We start from the raw sequence: 18,339 nt of genomic DNA, 5'->3' as shown, positions 1-18,339 counted from the left end.
GAACATGAAGGTACAATTCCTATATTCACATCATTTGCTCTGATGCATATAGCCAAGATACATGTAACTCATTGCTTCCTCTGTCATGCTTATGCATTCACATGCTCTTATATTCCATATTTACATGATTGCATACATGTAGGGGGAGCCTATGCATGTTAAATGTCTTTCCAAAGCTTTATTTGTTACTCTTCATATCTTTATCTAAAGCTTTGATGTATGTTGTCGTCAATTACCAAAAAGGGGGAGATTGAAAGCACAAGTGCTCCCTGGGTGCTTTTGGTAATTAGTGTCAACATATCTCTCATTGGACTAATTCTTTTATCAAGTATATTTCAGATGAGTTCAACAGTGGAGTGGCGTGGACAAGAGGATGTGGAACCCCTTCAAGATGCTAAGGACAGAAGATTGGCAAAAGCTCAAAAGTCAAGACTCTACATTTTCATTTTAGTGATCCGAGATCACATTGAGTCCATAGGAAAGCCAATGCTATTAAAAGGGGATGAGGTGTTGCTTAATGGCTTGCTTGCTCAAAGTGCTTAGTGATATGCTCCAAAGCCCTCAACCACTTTCTCATATCCACATATGCCCCAAACCAAAAGTCAAACTCGGCCCCACCGATTTTATCTATCCGGCGCCACCGAGTTCATTTGACATGGCCACTGCCAGAAACCCTGATCAGTTCGGTCTCACCGATGGGATCTCGGTCTCACCGAGATGGGCTTGCAAACTCTCTGTTGCCTATTGCAATTATTTTGGTCCCACCGAGATATGCAATCGGTCCCACCGAGTTTGCCTGACCAACTCTCTGTTTAGCTTATTACCAAAATCGGTCCCACCGAGTTTGTGTAATCGGTTAAACCGAGTTGAGGTTTTACCCTAACCCTAGCACATCGGTCCCACCGAGTTGACCATATCGGTCCCACCGAAAATCCTAACGTTCACATTTTGAACTAAATCGGTCTGATCGAGTTTCTTGATTCGGTCCCACCAAGTTTGGTAAATTGTGTGTAACGGCTAGATTTTGTGTGGAGGCTATAAATACCCCTCCACCCACTCTTCACTCGTGGAGAAAGCCATCAGAACGTGCCTACACTTCCAGCATACATTTTCTGAGAGAGAACCACCTACTCATGTGTTGAGACCAAGATATTCCATTCCAACCACAAGAATCTTGATCTCTAGCCTTCCCCAAGTTGCTTTCCACTCAAATCATCTTTCCACCAAATCCAAATCTGTGAGAGAGAGTTGAGTGTTGGGGAGACTATCATTTGAAGCACAAGAGCAAGGAGTTCATCATCAACACTCCATCTATTACCTTTTGGAGAGTGGTGTCTCCTAGATTGGTTAGGTGTCACTTGGGAGCCTCCGTCAAGATTGTGGAGTTGAACCAAGGAGTTTGTAAGGGCAAGGAGATCGCCTACTTCGTGAAGATCTACCCAAATGAGGCAAATCCTTCGTGGGCGACGGCGATGGTGGGATAGACAAGGTTGCTTCTTCATGGACCCTTCGTGGGTGGAGCCCTCCGTGGACTCGCGCAACCGTTACCCTTCGTGGGTTGAAGTCTCCATCAACGTGGATGTACGATAGCACCACCTATCTGAACCACGCCAAAAATCTCCGTGTCTCCAATTGCGTTTGCACACTCCAATCCCATCCCTTTACATTCTTGCAACTTGCATGCTTTACTTTCCGCTGCTCATATAGTCTTGCCATGCTTGCTTGAATGTACTGTGAATGTTTAAACTTGTGCTAAAACTCCACCTTAACTTGAAGAAATTAAAAACTGCTGCTTTTCTTTGTTAAGGGTCTATTCACCCCCCTCTAGACACCTCTTCTCGATCCTTTCAACCATCAAAAAAGATACAAACCATTTGCGATGGCGGTGACATCATACACGATTCAGATTCGAGTTGTGTGTGCGATGTGTGGCAAACGGTTAATCCAGCAGAACTGCTTGCGATGAGGCAGAACAACGGAAATAGGCAGCCAGATGAGGGTGTGTGTGATATACGGCATACAGTTCACTAGGATGAACTGTGTGTGATTAGGCAACACAATAGAAACGATTAGCCGGATCAAGGTGTGTACGATGGAGGGCATACAGTTCACTCGGATGAATTGTTTGCGATGAGCCAAGATAACAGAAACAGTACAACTGAATAAGATGTGTGTGATACGCGGCAAACGGGTCCATAATCAGAAACGTGTGCGAAGACCAATAATAACACAAACGTTTGTTGCTAATAAGCCGTGTGATTTGCTCTGTCTACAGAAGAATAACATATATATAACTGAAATAAACATCCAATTACATAAGTCACTATACAGATCATTCGCACACACCTCAATAAACAATTGCATGCATTCTAAACTAGGAGAAATGATTGTCTAGTCATCTACTTCTTGTGACGCTCCCGCCACTTCTCTGTGGATTGATCTCTCGTCTGGGGCAGGAAGAAGATACTTCCTCATGTCAATGATCCACCTGTACATCTCGTAGCTTGTGTACGCGTCCTTGGCCGCGTACTTGACGTGTTCCTCATCCAGTCTCTGATGCCAGACACTGTGCCAGGCGTTCTTGTCCTTCTTGCACTCATCCTTCATCTTCATGTAGTAGGGGTCGATGATGGCCAAGGCAAGGTCAACCAGGGAGTTCTGTTTGTTGTTGTCGCTGCCCTAGACCTTGTAGTGGTCATGGATGTTGACAAGATTCTTGCAGGTCAAGCCCGAAACCTTGAGCGCTTTTAGATCGTTGGTGGTGTCCACCGTAGCGAAACTATAGTCCAGGCTGTTGATAAACCTGGAGAAACGCTCGCAAGGCCTTGTGGCCAGGTGGTAGTGGTAGACAAGGACGTCATGTCGCATGCACAACTGGGCTACGACAACCTTCTGATCGTGCCCGTCACAACCGCTGGTGAACTCGAGGTTGAAGCCGACCACTTCGTACTTGTCCTCAGCAAGCAACTGCTCCATAGTTTGGATGGAGCTCTCCAGCGAGACCGGCTCGTTCGTGTACACCACCGAGAGGGCTTTCCCCCTCACGTGGGTGTCAACTACGTGATGCGTGGTGAACTGCCCCCCGTTGTCGGCGGCGGCGACTGGGAGCGCCATTGGAGCCACGGGGAGCGCCATTTGAACCGTTGGATGTCCTCTCTGTATGTGTCGTCGTGGGTGTGCTTATTGTGTCATGTGGCGTGAGAGATGAAGGTAAATGGCCGCAAGAATAAATGGGGGTCGGGCGGCCTGGATTCTCGGCATGTCCACATGGCAGTTTTTGCAGTGGGTGACGATGACATGTACCTAGGGTAGGGTCTTAGGCCTGACCTAGACGCCCTACCCAAGGACACTACCCTAGAGTCCAAGGCCTACAAGGTTCAACAGAAGATACCGACTGAAATCCTCATGAAGTGCAATCCACTCGACAGAAGATTCCACTTGGATATCCCAATTCCACTCGACCATGATTAAATCACTCGACCATACAAGAACTCACTCGGAGTACAGAAGGCCTAGAGTCACCCCAGGATGGCAACGGTCAGGCATTCACTCCGTCGTCATAAAGACCATTTATTGCGGGCGTTACCAGTAACGTTCAGGACATAACTCCCATTGAACCCCTATGTAACTGAGGGCTGCGAGGGGCCATGCGCACTCTATATAAGCCGCCCCTCCCCTCTGGCACAAGGGTTCGCACCCCATGTAACTATTGCACACATCCAATCGACAAGCCTCCGCGGCACCGAGACGTATGGCTGTTACCTCCTCCGAGAGGGGCCTGAACTCGTAAATCTGTGCGTACAACCTCTCCGTAGCTAGGACACTACCCTCTCCTACGTACCCCCTACTCTTACTGTCAGACTCATTCCCACGACAGTTGGTGCCCACCATAACTATTGCACACATCCAATCGACAAGCCTCCGCGCACCGAGACGTAGGGCTGTTACCCCCTCCAAGAGGGGCATGAACTCGTAAATCTGTGCGTACAACCTCACCATAGCTAGGACACTGCCCTCTCCTATGTACCCCCTACTCTTACTGTCAGACTCATTCCCACGACAGTTGGCGCCCACGGTGGGGCAGGCGTCTGAGCAACTTCCAGTGAGGTTGCAATTTCCGATCTATATTAACATGGTCTCCGGCAGTGGTTTGGCCCTGGGTCGCGAGATCCATCTTGGCGCGCTCGTCTTCATGGCCGACGACTCCGCCTGGCTCCAAGGAGCCCCCCTCGACGTCGAGGCCCTCCCCATCTGCGAGGCGGCGTGCTTCCACGCGAGTGCCTGAGGCGTCCTCTTGTGGCAGTCGTCGACTCAGTATCGATCGGCTCTCGTGGCATCTTCGCTCCCCGCTGTTCGCCGCCGCATGCGATCTGGTCGTTCGCGGCTCCAGCGGTGGGTGAAACGTGCGGTGGCTCGCCAGTCGACCACCCCACAAGTCGCGGCGATTGAGCCCGACAAATCCCTCTATGGGTTGTTCGATCTGCCGACTGGCCATTCGGATACGCTTTTCGAGTGTGAGAGCAACGATCCCACAGCGGAAGTCCTCATGGTCGACCCCAGCGCAGTCCGCCTGGGTTCCATCGCGGCGGCGGCGACGATGGCGGTAGCCCGTCGCACGTCCATGACGAGTACTACCCTCAAGCCCTCAATGTCGAGCAGAGGGAAGAATTGCATCGCAGAAACGTTCAGGCTCTCCAGACCCCCATCATTGGGGAGACCTCTGAGGCTCGGGCTTTGGAGGCTGCACGCTTAGCCACCCTGGCTGAGCGTACGCGCCTAGAGAATCTTCAACACGCGCTCGACGACCGCGCCCGCAAGCAAATTCCAGGTTCCAGTCGACGGCCACAACAACTATTTTTGACTGGACCTTGAGAAGAATGTCAGGTATACCATACTCCGATCCAGAATGTTGTAGCTGCTGCATGTGTCGCAGAGTTGATCCAGCCGTCCCATTCTGAGGCTGGCAGAGGCCTGTAGCAGATTCGGGCATTGCTCAGAGCGGCTGAGGAGCAAAACTCAGCTGTTTCTCAATTGCGCAACAGGATTCACAGAAGGTTCGTCGTTGCGAACACAGTTTAGTCGGCACACAACCCAAGATCGCCTCCGCGGCGTGAAGATCGTGGTTATCGCCAAGACCAGTACCTGGGCCGAGGCCACGAGCAGTTTGATCCTTGATATCACTGTGATGACCACCGTCGAGTGCTTACGCCCCCTTCGAGGGGTGGTTCGTACGCGCGCCAGCGGTATGATGATAGGCGCCCGTATAGTGATGAACGGAGAGTTCCAGTCGACCCAAGAGAGCCTGGGTTCGATGCAAGGTCAGTCCTCATACAGGGCCTGGTTGACAGAGGCAGAGCTAACAGAGAAGGGCTGGACAGAGATCATCAGACTGGAAGCAGGGCATTCATCTCTGGGCTCGAGTGTTTCAGCAGAGCCATCCGAGCAGCGGAGATCCCGCCCAACTTTAGATTGGATACGGGTGTGAGCAAGTTTACTGGTGAGTCGAAGCCAGACACGTGGCTAGAAGATTATCGAGTGGCGGTGCAGATTGGTGGAGGCAACGATGATGTAGCCATGAAGCACCTCTCCTTGATGCTTGAAGGCTCAGCCAGAGCTTGGCTGAATCAGTTGGCTCCTGGAAGCATTTTCTGTTTGGAAGATTTGGCCCGAGTTTTCATCAAGACATTATAAGGCACATGCAAACGCCCTGCAGGGTTGTCCGAGTTGCAGCACTGTGTTCAGAAACCGAATGAAACCTTGAGGGATTACATCCAGCGGTGGACTACACTTCATCATCTGGTGGAGAATGTTTCAAAGCATCAGGCCATCTGCGCTTTCAAGGAAGGCGTACGATACAGAGAGCTCACGCTGAAATTCGGTCGCTCTGGGGCCATGTCTCTCAGTCAGATGATGGAGATAGCCACTCGGTATGCGAATGGCGAAGAGGAAGACCAACTCCGCAATGGCAAGGGGAAACCAGTCGACCAGGACACCGGAGGTTGAAACCCCAGTCGGAAAGATAAACGCAAGGCTGAAGCTATTGGTTAGGCTGAAGCAGCAGTAGTGAATACCCAAGGGAATTCAAAGGAAAGCCCAAGGGGCCGTGGGTGATCAGTCCGGCCAGGACGTCCTGGATTTGCCGTGTCACATTCACACGAAGAAGGATGAAGAGGGTAACTTGATTCTGCCCAAGCATATCGCTTGATAGTGCAGACTCCTGATTCAGCAGATCCGAGATGGCCAGCCCAGTGAAAAGGACTCTGATAAGGATGAAGATGAGGAAAAGGATGATGGTTACTCGAAGGTCAATGCTACCTTGGTGATTTTTGCTGATGTCGAGAGCAAAAGTCGACTGAAAGTCATTAACAGAGAAGTGAACATGGTTGCTCCGGCAACTACAACGTACCTAAAGTGGTCGAAAACTCCCATTACATTCGACTAGTCAAATCACCCAGTGCACGTTGCTACCCCCGGGCGGCAAGCGTTGGTGGTCAACCCAGTCGTTGGGGGCACCCGACTGACGAAAGTTCTTATGGATGGTGGCAGTGGTCTGAACATTTTGTATGCTGAGACCCTCCAAGGGATGGGCATTCCGATGTCCAAACTCAATGAGAGCAACATGCAGTTCCACGGAGTCATCCCATGGAAGAAAGCAAAGTCACTCGGACAGATCGCTCTTGATGTGGTTTTCGGAGATTCCAAGAATTTCCGCAAGGAGAAGTTGACGTTTGAGGTAGTGGATTTCCATAGTGCCTACCATGCTATCCTAGGCAGGCCCGCATATGCTTGTTTCATGGCCCCCCATGTTATGAGTATCTTAAGTTGAAGATGCCCGGGCCCAAAGGTGTGATCACAGTTACGGGTAATAGGCAGAGAGCGGAGGAGTGCCTCCCAAAGGGTTCCAAGATTGCTGATGAGCAAATGGCGGTGGCAGAGCTAGAAGAGTACAAGAAAAATGCCGATCCGAGTGATTTGTTGCGAGCCAAGAAGCCTGCTTCAGAATCCACATTTCAGTCGGCCGGTGAGACGAAGCCAGTCCACATTCACCCGGAAGACCCAACTGCTGCTCCGACCCACATCTCAACAACACTCGACAGCAAATAGGAAGCCGCGCTCATCCAGTTCCTCCATGAGAACTGGGACATCTTTGCATGGAAACCATCACACATGCCAGATGTACCCAGGGGGCTGGCTGAGCACCATTTGCATTTTGATTCAAAGGCAAAACTTGTCAAAGAGCATCTTCGTTGGTCCATCGCAGAAAAGAGGAAGGCGATTGGCGAGGAGGTGACTCGGCTGCTGGCAGCTGAGTTCATTCGCGAGATATACCACTCCGAGTGGCTCACCAACGTCGTCATGGTCCCCAAGAAGGATAATTCACTTCGTATGTGTATTGATTTCAAGCATATCAATCGGGCCTGCCCGAAAGATCATTTTCCTCTCCCCCGCGTCGAACAGATTGTCGACTCGACTACGGGGTGCGAGCGTTTGTCTTTTTTGGATGCATATTTTGGGTACCATCAGATCCGACTATATGGACCCGATGAAATAAAAATGGCCTTCATCACCCCGTTCGGGTGTTTTGCTATGTCACCATGCCTTTTGGTCTTAAGAATGCCGGTGGCACATTCATGTGCATGATCCAGAAGTGCCTGCTCACTCAGATCAGTCGGAATGTGGAGGCATATATGGATGATATCGTGGTCAAGTCACGCAAGAGTTCTGACCTGCTGTCTGACCTTGCTGAAACCTTTGCCAATTTGAGAAGATATGACATCAAGTTGAATCCGTCCAAGTGCACATTCAGAGTTCCTGGTGGAAAGTTGCTCGGTTTTCTCGTTTCCGAACAAGGGATAGATGCAAACCCTGAAAGATCGGTGCAATTCTGTGAATGAAACGCCCTGTGCGTGTGCATGACATTTAGAAGCTTACAGGTTGTCTTGCTGCATTAAGTCGATTCATTTCTCGTCCCGGTGAGAAGGCATTGCCCCTTTACCGACTGATGAAGAAGTCTGATACATTCGAGTGGACTCCTGAAGCTGAAGCAGCGTTTGTAGAGCTCAAAGCCCTGCTTTCCACCCAGCCGGTGCTTGTTGGTCCGGTCAGCAAAGAGCCTCTACTGTTATATATTGCAGCCACTGGTCAGGTTGTCAGCAAAGTGCTCATAGTTGAGCGAGAGGAAGAAGGCAAGGCCTATAAAGTTCAACGCCCAATGTATTATATTTCTGAAGTCTTGACTCTGTCCAAGCAAAGGTATCCACATTACCAGAAGCTTGTCTATGGAATTTATTTGACTGCGAAGAAAGTTGTGCATTACTTCCAAGATCACTCGGTTTCAGTCATCAGTGACGCTTCCGGTCGAGATGCAACCGGTCGAGTAGCTAAGTGAGAAATTGAGCTTCTTCCTCTTGATATCAAGTCTGAAGCAAAAAGGAGATTAAGTCTCAAGCAATCGCAGATTTCTTGGCCGAGTGGATTGAGCAACAGCAGCCGACTCAAGTTCACACGAAACACTGGACCATGTTCCTTGATGGATCTAAGATGTTAAACGATTGTGGTGCCAGAGTGGTCCTGGTGTCCCCGAGAGACGACAAACTCAGTTATGTCCTCCAGATTCACTTTGATTCCTCCAACAATGAAGCTGAATACGAAGCACTTCTCTACGGGTTACGTATGGCCATCTCACTCGGCATCCGTTGCCTGATGGTCTACGGTGACTCAGATTTGGTAGTTAATCAAGCGATGAAGGAGTGGGATGTTAGTAACCCTGCCATCATTGGATACTGCAATGCTGTAAGGAAGTTGGAAAAGAAGTTTGAAGGATTGGAGCTCCACCACATACCCCGAATCAAGAATCAAGCAGCTGATGATCTGGAGAAAATAGGTTCCACTCGGAAGCCTATTCCCAATAATGTGTTCTTGGAGCATCTCCATACCCCGTTAGTACAAGAAGATCCCTTTAATGAGGAACCTCCCCAACCAATAAGTTCTACCAACCCGACTGAAGTCGAGGTACCAATAGTTGTCGACCTAATAATGGAGATTTTGGTAATCACCCCCAACTGGACGGTGCCGTATATTGCATATCTGCTCAGGCAGGAGCTTCCAGAGGATGAAGTTGAAGCACGTCAGATCGTCCGCAGGTCCAAGGCCTTCACGGTAATCGGTGGACAACTCTACCGAGAAAGTGTTACCGACGTAGCTCAGCGATGTATCTCTCTAGAAGAAGGTCGACTGATCTTGAATGAGATTCACTCGGGGACCTGTGGTCACCATGCGTCCTCCCAGACCATCGTGACCAAAGCATACCGAGCAGGATTCTTCTGTCCACGGGCCAATGAAGCAGCAAAAGAGATCGTTGAGAAGTGTGAAGGTTGCCAGTTTTACTCGAACATGTCTCACAAGCCCGCATCTGCTTTGAGGACTATTCCACTCGTCTGGCCATTTGCTGTGTGGGGGTTGGACATGATTGTATTGCTAAGGACCGGCAGAAGTGGCTTCACTCATTTTCTCGTGGAAGTCGACAAGTTCACCAAGTGGATAGAGGCCAAGCCCATCAAGAACCTAGACTCAAGCACATCCATCAGCTTCATCAGAGAGTTGATATTCTGATATGGGGTTCCGCACAGCATCATCACAGACAACGGTTCGAACTTTGACTCAGAAGAGTTCAGAGCATTATGCGCTTCCCAAGGCACTCGGGTCGATTACGCATCCGTTGCGCACCCACAGTCGAATGGGCAAGCTGAAAGAGCAAATGGTTTGATCCTGCAATGGCTGAAACCCTGATTGATGCTCGACCTTAAGCATGCAGTTGGAGCTTGGGTAACTGAGTTGCCATCTGTCTTGTGGGGATTGAGAACAACTTCCAATAGATCCACCAATCGAACCCCTTTCTTCATGGTGTACGGGGCTGAAGTTGTGCTTCCTAGTGACTTGCTCCACAATGTTCCCCGAGTGGAACTTTTCTCAGAGGCAAGGCAGAACAAGCACGTCAGGATGTTGTAGATTTCTGGAGGAAGAGCGAGAGATGGCTTTGATACGGTCGACTATTTATCAGCAAGACCTTTGTCGATTCCACGCCAGAAACGTCAAAGGTCGAGCATTTCAAGAGGGAGACTTTGTGCTCCGAGTGGATCAACAACGGCCTCATAAGCTTTCCCCCGCATGGGAAGGCCCTTTTGTCGTCACCAAGGTGCTTCACAATGGGGCATATCACTTTCACAACTTGGCCCAGAAGATAGATGAGCCACACGCTTGGAACGCGGATCTGCTCCGCCGATTTTATACTCAACACTCGGATCGACGAGATGTAATAAGAATACTTTCATATTATTTATCAAGACATGATTCCAGCAGTCTCTTAATGTTTGTTCTCGCATAATATGTGTTCAAATCCCCCCAGTGGGTGGCTTAGCCGCGAATCTGTTTCGCCTAAGTTTCAAAACTACTCCGAGTGGCGAGCAATCCTCCCACTCGGGGGCTTAGTCGCGAACCTATTTTCGCCTAAGTTAAAAAACTACTCTGGGTGGAGAGAAATCCTCCCACTCGGGGGCTTAGCTGCGATCCCGCATTCGCCTAAGTTAAAAACTATTCCGAGTGGCGAGCAATCCTCCCACTCGGGGGCTTAGTCGCGAACGTATTTTCACCTAAGTTAAAAAACTACTCCGAGTGGAGAGCAATCCTCCCACTCGGGGCTTAGCCGCGATCCCGCATTTGCCTAAGTTAAAAACTACTCTGAGTGGAGAGCAATCCTCCCACTCAGGGGCTTAGCTGCGATCCCGCATTCGCCTAAGTTAAAAACTACTCCGAGTGGAGAGCAATCCTCCCACTCGGGGGCTTAGCTGCGACCCCGTACTCGCCTAAGTGTCAAAACTACTCCGAGTGGAGAGCAATCCTCCCACTCGGGGGCTTAGCTGAGACCCCGTACTCGCCTAAGTTTCAAAACTACTCCAAGTGGAGAGCAATTCTCCCACTCGGGGGCTTAGCTGCGACCCCGTACTCGCCTAAGTTTCAAAACTACTCTGAGTGGAGAGCAATCCTCCCACTCGGAGACTTAGCTACGACCCCGCACTCGCCTAAGTTAAAAACTACTCCGAGCGGAGAGCAATCCTCCCACTCGGAGGCTTAGCTACGACCCCGTATTCGCCTAAGTTACAAAAACTACTCCGAGCAGAGAGCAATCGTCCCACTCGGAGGCTTAGCTGCGATCCTGTATTCGCCTAAGTGACCAAAACTACTCCGAGTGGAGAGAAATCCCCCCACTCGGAGGCTTAGCTGCGATCCCGTATGCGCCTAAGTTACAAAACTACTCCGAGTGGAGAGCAATCCTCCCACTCAGGGGCCGTACTTGCCTAAGTTTGAAAACTACTCTGAGTGGAGAGCAATCCTCCCACTCGGGGACTTAGCTGCGACCCCGCACTCGCCTAAGTTAAAAACTACTCCGAGTGGAGAGCAATCCTCCCACTCGGAGGCTTAGCCGCGAACCTGTTTCACTTGAGTTACAAAACTACTCCGAGTGGAGAGCAGTCCTCCCACTCGGGGGCTTATCTGCGACCCTGTACTCGCCTAAGTTAAAAGCTACTCCGAGTGGAGAGCAATCCTCCCACTCGGAGGCTTAGCTGCGATCCCATACTCACCTAAGTTGCAAAGCTACTCCGAGTGGAGAGCAATCCTCCCACTCGGGTGCTTAGCCACGAACAAGCTTCGCCTAAGTTAAAAAATCCAAGCACATTGGAGACAAGAAAACAACATTCGGCTAAAGCCACCAAGTTCGGATAAATCCGGCAAGTTTCAGAACCACAAGCAAAAGTACTCGGGTGCCAGGCCCGAAAGAGTTTTAACGGTTACACCATCACTCGACATACTGAGGCAAATAAGTTCAGATCATTAAAGTTTTTTCCTTCACTTGGCGGGAGGAGGACTCACTGGCTCGATGAAGGTGTCCAAGTCGATGCCGTCGGCTATGCATGTGGCTGCTTCAATAAAGGTCTCCATGAAGGATTGGAACTGCAGTTTCTTCGTGTTTGCCACCTGGAGAGTCTTCAGCTTATCCTCCTTGGCGTCCCTGCAATGGACTCTGATGAGTGAAAGAGCCACGTAGGCTCCATATCGAGCAGCTGATTTTTTCCACGCCTGCACTCGACTAGGGATGTCTTTGAGCCGAACCATCAGCGACTCAAGGTCATTCTAGAGTCCGTCTTCTAGCCACAGCTCTTCGTCTATCTTGGACAATGCAACATCGGGCGATGTACCCCAAAACGCTGTTAAGACGAGCCTCAAGTCGCATCACATTCATGGCGGCTTCATCTTTGACGAGCGACTTCATGGGGTCCAGGCCTGGTTCGATCCGCTTGGTCTCCTGCTTGAAGTCCTAACAGAATTCTGCACAAGGGAGAAGAATGAGTCGACACAGAGTTATATAAAAGCCTTCTGGATTCACTCGGATGGAGAAATGGACCTTCAAGCATGATGTACAACTTCTTAGCAAGACCTCTCAGATAAACCTCCAGCTCGTCCCTCTTCCGAGTAAGCTCATCCACCTTGTCTGCCAGGGCCACCTTCTCTTCCTTCAGCTATGCAGCTTCTTTCTTCGCCTCATCAACAGCAGTCTTCAGATTGGCATTATCCTCCAATTTGCCGACTGAAGCTAGCTTTCTCTCAGCTAGTTCAGTTTTCTCACGCACCACCTTCTGCGCCCCTGCAAGATCGGTGTCCTTCTTCTCTAGTGCCTGCTTCATGGTGTCTAAAGAAATAAAATTCTTCAGTCATTCTTGGAGTTGACGGTTTTCACTACGCACATTTGTTCGAGTGGGGTCACTCACTCGGTTTAAAGGATGATAAAGAAGAAATATCAGAACATACAGTCAGTGAGTTATTACCTCCCATGGCTGCTACCTCATCTTGAGCAGTCTTCAGATTCTTCCTGGCAAGCTCCAGGTCAAGCTTGAGTTGGATCTTTTCCTTCTCCAGGGCAGCATACTGAGTACAAAGTGATACGTCTCCAATGTATCTATAATTTTTGATTGTTCCATGCTATATTATATTCTGTTTTGGACATTAATGGGCTTTATTATACACTTCTATATTATTTTTGGGACTAGCCTATTACCGGAGGCCCAGCCCAGAATTGCTGTTTTCTGCCTATTTCAGAGCTTCGCAGAAAAAGAATACCAAACAGAGTCCAAACGGAATGAAACCTTCGGGAACGTGATTTTCGGAACGAACGTGATCCAAAGGACTTAGACCCATACGTCAAGACATCAACCAGGAGGGCACGAGGTAGGGGGGCGCGCCTACCCCCCTGGGCGCGCCCTCCACCCTCGTGGGCCCCACGTTGCTCCACCGACGTACTTCTTCCTCCTATATATACCTACGTACCCCCAAACTACCAGATACGGAGCCAAAAACCTAATTCCACCGCCGCAACCTTCTGTACCCGTGAGATCCCATCTTTTAGCCTTTTCCGGAGCTCCGCCGGAGGGGGCATCGATCACGGAGGGCTTCTACATCAACACCATAGCCTCTCCGATGATGTGTGAGTAGTTTACCTTAGACCTTCGGGTCCATAGTTATTAGCTAGATGGCTTCTTCTCTCCTTTTGGATCTCAATACAATGTTCTCCCCCTCTCTTGTGGAGATATATTCGATGTAATCTTCTTTTGCGGTGTGTTTGTTGAGACTGATGAATTGTGGGTTTATGATCAAGTTTATCTATGAACAATATTTGAATCTCCTCTGAATTCTTTTATGTATGATTGGTTATCTTTCCAAGTCTCTTCGAATTATCAGTTTGGTTTGGCCTACTAGATTGATCTTTCTTGCAATGGGAGAAGTGCTTAGCTTTGGGTTCAATCTTGCGGTGTCCTTTCCCGGTGACAGTAGGGGCAGCAAGGCACGTATTGTATTATTGCCATCGAGGATAACAAGATGGGGCTTATATCATATTGCATGAGTTTATCCCTCTACATCATGTCATCTTGCTTAAAGCGTTACTCTGTTCTTATGAACTTAATACTCTAGATGCATGCTGGATAGCGGTCGATGTGTGGAGTAATAGTAGTAGATGCAGGCAGGAGTCGGTCTACTTGTCTCGGACGTGATGCCTATATACATGATCATACCTAGATATTCTCATAACTATGCTCGATTCTGTCAATTGCTCAATAGTAATTTGTTCACCCACCGTAATACTTATGCTCTGGAGAGAAGCCTCTAGTGAAACCTATGGCCCCGGGTCTATTTTCCATCATATTAATCTTCCAACACTTAGCTATTTTTATTACCTTTTATTTTACTTTGCATTTTCATCATAAAAATACCAAAAATATTACCTTATCATATCTATCAGATCTCACTCTCGTAAGTGACCGTGAAGGGATTGACAACCCCTTTATTGCGTTGGTTGCGAGGATTTATTTGTTTGTGTAGGTGCGAGGGACTCGTGCGTGGTCTCCTACTGGATTGATACCTTGGTTCTCAAAAACTGAGGGAAATACTTACGCTACTTTGCTGCATCACCCTTTCCTCTTCAAGGGAAAACCAACGTAGTGCTCAAGAGGTAGCAAGAAGGATTTCTGGCGCCGTTGCCGGGGAGGCTTACGCAAAGTCAACTCAAGATTTGAACTCCCAACAACGAGCCATTTCTGGCGCCGTTGCCGGGGAGTCTACGCAAAATTCAACATACCAAGTACCCATCACAAACCCTTATCTCCCGCATTACATTATTTGCCATTTGCCTCTCGTTTTCCTCTCCCCCACTTCACCCTTGCCGTTTTATTCGCACTCTCTCTTTTCCGTTCACCTCTTTTTCGCTTGCTTGTCGTTATGGCTAGTTCCCTATCTTCTCCGTTGTCTCCCGAGAATGAAGTTCTTACTTTTAAGCAAAGGGAGGGAGAAAATCTAAAAGACGCTTGGTATAGAATTTGCAATGCTCAAAATAGATCTACGAGGAAGCAATCTACTTCCGTTCTTCTCCGCAATTTTTATGTAGGTGCTACTCCTTGGTACAGATATATCCTTGATTTACCGGAGGGAATTTCTTGGGAAGCCATACTTTTGATTCTTATAATGCTATGATAGATTTGTTTGGCTCACCACCTCTTTTGGTTAATGGAACTATGTTAACTTTGGAGCATGTAATGCAAAGACTTGAAATTATTGAAAATAAAGTTGCTACCGTAGAGTTAATTGAAAATTTGGATAAAAAGATCCACAACCAAATTACCCAATATGGATCTAAAGTAGGAGTCACTTTGAAAAATATTAAGGAGAAGGAACCCATAGTTAATGAAAGAATAAATCAGGATTCCACTAGAATCGATAAACTTGAGGGTATCATTACCAACTTGGGAACCGCTTTTTCTTCCGTAAAGAATACTCCAAGTCCTCCAACTAAAATTGCCAAGCTTATGTATGTTCCTAAAAATAAGGGTGAATCCTCTAGCAAGGAAACTGCGGATCTCAAATCTATAAGTATTCATCCCAATCTTTTTGCTATCATTAAGGAACCATTTGCTACAAATGATTTTTTTCGATTTTGTGCCTAGAAGTTTGATAATTAATAAAGAGAAAGAAACTCCTACGGGTGATAGATGTCTCATTAAAGAATTGCCTACGAAACATGGCAATACCTAGATCTATCCTTGCTATTATGCCTAGCTAGGGGCGTTAAACGATAGCGCTTGTTGGGAGGCAACCCAATTTTATTTTTATTTTTTTGCTTTTTGCTTCTGTTTAGGAATAAATATTTGATCTAGCCTCTGGCTAGATGTGTTTTTATGTTTTAATTAGTGTTTGTGCCAAGTTTAACCTATAGGATCTTCTTGGATGATAGTTATTTGATCTTGCTGAAAATTGCAGAAACTTTCTGTTCACGAAAATAATTGTTAAAAATCACCAGAACGTGATAAAATATTGATTCCAATTGCTGCTTATCAAGAAAAAAATTATCTAGGTCTTCCTATTTTGGCTGAATTTTTGGTGTTCTAGAAGTTTGCGTTAGTTACAGATTACTAGAGACTGTTCTGTTTTTGACAGATTCTGTTTTTCGTGTGTTGTTTGCTTATTTTGATGAATCTATGGCTAGTGAAATAGTTTATAAACCATAGAGAAGTTGGAATACAGTAGGTTTAACACCAATATAAATAAAGAATGATTTCATTACAGTACCTTGAAGTGGTGTTTTGTTTTCTTTCGCTAACGGAGCTCACGAGATTTTCTGTTAAGTTTTGTGTTGTGAAGTTTTCAAGTTTTGGGTAAAAGATTTGATGGATTATGGAACAAGGAGTGGCAAGATCCTAAGCTTGGGGATGCCCATGGCACCCCAAGATAATCTAAGGACACCAAAAAGCCAAAGCTTGGGGATGCCCCGGAAGGCATCCCCTCTTTCGTCTACTTCATCGGTAACTTTGCTTGGAGCTATATTTTTATTCACCACATGATATGTGTTTTGCTTGGAGCGTCTTGTATTATTTGAGTCTTTGCTTTTTAGTTTAGCACAATCATCCTTGATGTACACACCTTTTGAGAGAGACACACATGATTCGGAAATTATTAGAATACTCTATGTGCTTCACTTATATCTTTTGAGTTATATAGTTTTAGCTCTAGTGCTTCACTTATATCTTTTAGAGCACGGTGATGATTTTGTTTTATAGAAACTATTGTTCTCTCATGCTTCACTTAGATTATTTTGAGAGTCCTACAAAACATCATGGTAATTTGCTTTAATTATGATAGGCATTCAAGATTAGTAAAAAAAATCTTATGAGTGTGTTGAATATTATGAGAAGTTTAATACTTGATAATTTTTTTGAGATATGGAGATGGTGATATTAGAGTCATGCTAGTTGAGTAATTTTGAATTTGAGAAATACCTATGTTAAAGTTTGTGATTCCCGTAGCATGCATGTATGGTGAACCGTTATGTGATGAAGTCGGAGCATGATTTATTTATTGATTGTCTTCCTTATGAGTGGCGGTCGGGGACGAGCGATGGTCTTTTCCTACCAATCTATCCCCCTAGGAGCATGCGAGTAATACTTTGATTTGATAACCTGTAGATTTTTGCAATAAGTATATGAGTTCTTTATGACTAATGTTGAGTCCATGGATTATACGCACTCTCTTCCTTCCACCATTGCTAGCCTCTCTAATACCGCGCACGTTTCGCCGGTATCATACATCCACCATATACCTTCCTCAAAACAGCCACCATACCTACCTATCATGGCATTTCCATAGCCATTCCGAGATATATTGCCATGCAACTTACCACCGTTCCGTTTACTATGACTCGCTCCATCATTGTCATATTGCTTCGCATGATCATGTAGTTGACAAGCTATCGGGTCCGGTTTTGGATCCGATAACCCGTTAACAGCCCCGACCAATGGGGATTTTCCACGTGTAAAATCATCATTGGTTGGAGGAAACACGTGTCGGCTCACCGTTGGGACAGATGTCATCCACTCATTGGACCCAAAGCGCCTATGATACGTCGACACGTGGCACGGCCCAACAGAGGCCCATTCCTGTGAAAAGGCCGACCCATTTGACTTGGTCAAACGGTGGCGGGCCGGCCCACGGCAAGCCTGTTAACGGCCTGTTCGCATATAGCCCATTTACAGCCTGCTAACCCAGGGCCCGTTTACGGCCTATCCGAATTAGGCCCAGTAGCGCCATCTGGGCCGTCCAATATAATTCCAGCCCATTTTAACTTCCGGCCCATGTATGGCCCATGACGTATTTCGGCCCATATGAGTCCCTTTGTAACTCTTGGCCCATTAATGGCCCGTGGTGAAACCGGCCTGTAATGAACAGTGTATTGCTTTATACCCATTAGCGGCCCATTATTCCATTGGGTCGTTTCCAGCCCGTGTTACCTTTTGGCCTTCTGAGGGCCCATTTATTCTTGGGCTCATTTCTAGCATTCGGTTACTTATGGCCCGTTACTGGCCTTTTCTGCTTGTGGGCCAAATTCAGCCCGTGGATACAGTCGGCTCGTTTGTGGCCCGTTAATCTGTTGGGCCATTTTCATAGCATCATCAAATACGGCCTATTAACGGCCCGTTATGGTCAGCCCATAAAACGTACGATTTCCACTCTAGCCCCTTTACGGCCCCTTATACGGCCCGTACAAGGCCCATAGATGAGACGGCCCGTACAAGGCCCATGGATCCTACGGGACGTAGAAGGCCCATTGACCCGATGGCCCATAGAAGGCCCATTGATCCGACGGCCTATAGAAGGCCCATGGATCCGCTGGCCCATAGAAGGCCCATGGATCCGACAGCCGATAGAAGGCCCATGGATCCAACAGCCCATAGAAGGCCCACG

Source organism: Aegilops tauschii, chromosome 5 (genome assembly GCF_002575655.3).
Source record: "Aegilops tauschii subsp. strangulata cultivar AL8/78 chromosome 5, Aet v6.0, whole genome shotgun sequence".
Taxonomy (NCBI): domain Eukaryota; kingdom Viridiplantae; phylum Streptophyta; class Magnoliopsida; order Poales; family Poaceae; genus Aegilops; species Aegilops tauschii.
Note: the sequence above shows the minus strand (reverse complement) of the source record.